Here is a 4,187-nt window from a genome sequence, read left to right as displayed (position 1 = left end):
ACTGAGCCACCCAGGCACCCCAAAATACATTTTTGAGAGGATAAAAGTCATAGAGAATTGGTTAAAGTCTTTATCATTGGAATTCCAGATGGAGAAAATGAAGAGAATTGGAAAGAGGGAATAGTTACTTCCGAGGGATAATTTTCCATAATTGATGACGATTCTTGCTTTTCATCCTCTCATTCAGAAAGTGCCACAAGCCTGCTGTCAGCCTATTTCAGTGAGCTCCTCCTGCAGCTGTCAGTGCCTGTGACCTTCACTGTGCTTCCCACAGACACATTGCTCAGATGCGCCCCTGGCGGCCGGGGGCTGCAAGCTTAAAAGCTCAGTTTCAACCTTCCTATGAAACCTTTGCCTACAGCCAGTTGAGTTTCCATTTCAGGCTAGTAACAGAAGGAGATGCACCTGGACTTTCCTGGACCCCTCTGCGTTTTCAAGTGTCAGGCAGAATTAAGGGTTCTTTGACTGTAAACTGCACTTGTTTGACCAGTCCTGCTCCCCTCAGCAATTTGTCACCTACCAGAAGTGTCTCCAACTGTGGGCATCCCACCCTTATCCTAGAGTTGTTCTTTAAGCCACAAAAAAGCTGCATCCAAGTTTATTTGACCTCTGTTCTCTCAAGTGTCCATGAGGCTGCGCCCGAGGGAGGTGAAGGCTTTGTGGTCAAGCTCCGTGGCCTGCCCTGATCCTGCTCTGTTGAGGATGTGCAGAATTTCCTTTCTGACTGCACAATACATGATGGGGCTGCAGGTGTTCATTTCATCTACTCTAGAGAAGGCAGGCAGAGTGGTGAGGCTTTTGGTGAGAGTGGTAAGAGCCATGTAAAAACGGCCCTTAAAAAAGGGGAAGCATACCACAGAACCGAGATGGACTGAGTGTTGAAGCCCCGTGGTCCAAACGGTGCTGACACCGCCAATGATGGCTTCGTGCGGCTTCGAGCACCCCCATTTGGAGGCACCAAGAAAGAAATTGTTCAGTTCTCAGGGTTGGAAATTATGCCAAGCAGGATCACATTTCCTGTGGACCTCAGGGGCAAGGTTAGAGGGGAAGCCTTTGTGTACTTTTGCCTCACAGGAGTTAGCTGAGAAGGCCCTAAGGAAGCATAAGGAGAGAATAGGTGCAGGTATGCTGAAGTGTTCAAAAGCAGTCAGGAAGAAGTTAGGTCATACTCGGATCCCCCTGTGAAGTTCATGTCTATACAGCGGACAAGGCCCCAAGATCGTCCTGGCACAGCCAGGAGATGTATTGGCATCATCAAGCAAGCGGGCCCGGAGAGGATGAGGTCTGGTGATAATAGTGCAGGCTATGGGGGTTCTGAGGACAACAGCGGCCTCAGCGATGGCTACAGCTTACCACTGATGTGTTTGGGAGAGACCTTAGCTATTGTCCCTCAGGCACGGATGACCACAGGTATGGAGACAGGGAGTTCACTGTCGGGAGTAGCACTGGACAGTGTCCACATGAGAGGGCTGCCATACACACCCACAGAGAACGACACAACTCCTCTCCGCTCAACCCTGTGAGAGTGCATATTGAGACTGGGCCTGATGGAAGCGTGACCGGGGGAGCTGATGTTGAGTCTGCCACTCACAAAAAAGCTGTGGCAGCTATGTCCAAAGACCAGGCCAACACGCAACACAGGCACATAGACCTTTTCCTGAATTCTACTCCTGGGGCCAGCAATGGGGCGTATAGCAGCCAGATGATGCAACGCATGGGAGTGTCAGCCCAGCCTACTTACAGTGGCCTCGAGAGCCAGTCTGTGAGTGGCTGTTATGGGGCTGGCTATTGAGGCCAGAACATCATGGGTGGATATGATTAGTTTTGTAGGAACATTTGCACTATTGCAATCAAATTTTCACAGGCATACAACAAGCAGTGAAAAGCAATTATTAGTCTTAGAAGAAGCTGTGGGACCCATTTTGCACCATGAGTTTGTGAAATTTGGATTAAAAAATTACCTTTGCAGTGTTTTCTCATGCAAACTTTCTTCTAGCATGTGATAATGAGTAAACTAAAACTATTTTCAGCTTTTCTCAAGTAACATTTTGGTTGTGTATTTCAGAGTGATGTATCTGATTTAAAGTGGTTTTAAGTACATTGAATGGATCTTTTACACCACACTGCCATGAACACATTGGGGAGACATACTTTTTTGGACAACTCAAGGTGCTAGATCCCTAATTCAAAGATGAACATTTCTCATGTTTGTTCATTCTAGTTTATTTTCCTTTAAAATCTTTTAGGTTAAGTTTAAGCTTTTAAAAATAAATGAGTTTTGAAAATTGAGACTCATTACTAATACTGTAGGAATTGGTGAGGATTTGACTTAAAACTTACTTGTACTGTAATTTCCTTTTGGGTATACTTTGCTAGGTGGGACTTGTTAAGTTTTTTTTGTTAACTACATTTTTTTTTCTTAAAGCTTTTTCCACAATGAAAAAAACAATAAAGTGCTATAAATTATAAGACAAAGAATCTCTATTTCTGTTGAGATTTAATATATGTGAGTCAATACAATATCCAGCATTCCTAAATTCTGTCATAAATATTTTCCTCAAGGTAGCCTGGCAAGTATTCAGTACTCATAATAGATGCTAACATGTATATACCTCATTCAACACTTGTGATATGCCTTTCCCAGTTCAGAAATGGTATCAATGTACTCTCTCTAGTAGTTAAGGAATAACAATCTAAATCCATACCAGATCCTGGTAAGCAAGCATGGTGATAATTTGGAGAAAAAATGACATTGAACATAAATATTTTTTTCTTGGTTCCAAATTCTACCTTATGTGGGAAAATTTCATGACCACTGGATCTAGCTTGGAAACTTTTCCCAAAGTTTAAGTGGTATTGTTTGTTGATTTTTGAGATAGAAATAGATATATCTTAGACATGGAATATGCTTATTAAGCCAAAAGTGAGGCAAAACGGAACAGGAACAGTTGAACAGGAACAATTTTGGTAAATGTGGAACATGAAGTCATTATAAATATAGTCAGGTTGAAGAGTTACTTGGTACCTATTGATTTTATGCATTAGTTTAAAATATAGGCCTGTCCCACTTACTCTTTCCATTTAATATATGTACAGTGCAACCCAATAAATTTGCTTAAGTAATTGATCCACCTAACTAGCTTTAGATTTATTTCTTAAAAAACATAAAACCAACTTATATGTCTATTGTATCTTCCCTATACTTCCCCAGATTTGCAGTGATTCAGAACCAAGCTCATTTCTTGCCACAACTTTTGGGTATTGGTTTATACTAAAATTCTTTTTTCATGACCTAAATAAAACAAGTGTTAAAAGAGGCCATTTAAAATAAGCCAAGATGCAGAAATCTTTCTCCAACTGTACCTTTATTGATTACAATGTGTATAACATGCCATTACACCAGGAAAACAACACCCTACTAATCACTTTGAAGCCTACTGTTGTACTTCCAAGACCTTGAACTTTCCCTTGCTGCTACTGGGTATGTTGTGAGTGACTGTATTGACTTTAAAACATTATGCTTTGGAATTAAGGGTAAGGATGTTTAGCTAAACAATGTTGGGTACCTGAAATTTACAAACATGAGTTATGTGTAAATTCAGTATAAGTAACATACGTGAAAATAGTTTACAGTAAAGCCAAAATTCCCTGTAGCCTGCTTACACAACCTCAACAGATAATCTTGTCCAATTTCACATGGTCGGTCCAATTTTATGTAGTCAGGCTGAGGACTAAAATTGTCAAGGAATGCACTAGGAATTCAGGTCTCTATTCAGATTTTTATTATTATCATCATCATTATCATCTTGGCTTATTGACTAATAACTCTTGTTTGCCTAGTAGATCTGTGAACGTATGTGCCTATTGAGCACTTGAAATGCAGTTAGCCCAAATTAAGATGTGCTGTAAGTATAAAATCCACACTGGATTTTTAAAAATTAACATGAAAAAGAGAATGTGAAATATGTCATTAAAATGTTTTATATTGATTACATGTTGATAATACTTTGGACACACTAGGTTAAATAAAATATATTCTCAATTAATTTCACTTGTTTTTAATGTGAGTAATAGAAACTTTTAAATGACATATGTAGTGCATACTTGTGAGTTTCATTACATTTCTACTAGATAGTGCTGTAGCAGATTGTCAAAGATAAAGTTCTTGTTCAGTCATGGCAGTACTT

The 4,187-nt window shown here is 40.1% G+C and overlaps 1 pseudogene; it reads left to right on the top strand.

Moving 5' to 3' along the window:
• The first annotated feature begins 287 nt into the window (after nt 1–287).
• Nucleotides 288–1,822, top strand: LOC122225440 (annotated as a pseudogene).
• The last annotated feature ends 2,365 nt before the right edge of the window (nt 1,823–4,187 follow it).

The sequence above is a fragment of the Panthera leo genome, chromosome B4 (genome assembly GCF_018350215.1).
Source record: "Panthera leo isolate Ple1 chromosome B4, P.leo_Ple1_pat1.1, whole genome shotgun sequence".
NCBI classification, from domain to species: Eukaryota; Metazoa; Chordata; class Mammalia; order Carnivora; family Felidae; genus Panthera; species Panthera leo.
The sequence above is the reverse complement of the archived record's forward strand: the minus strand, read 5'-3'. Positions and strand labels throughout refer to the sequence as shown.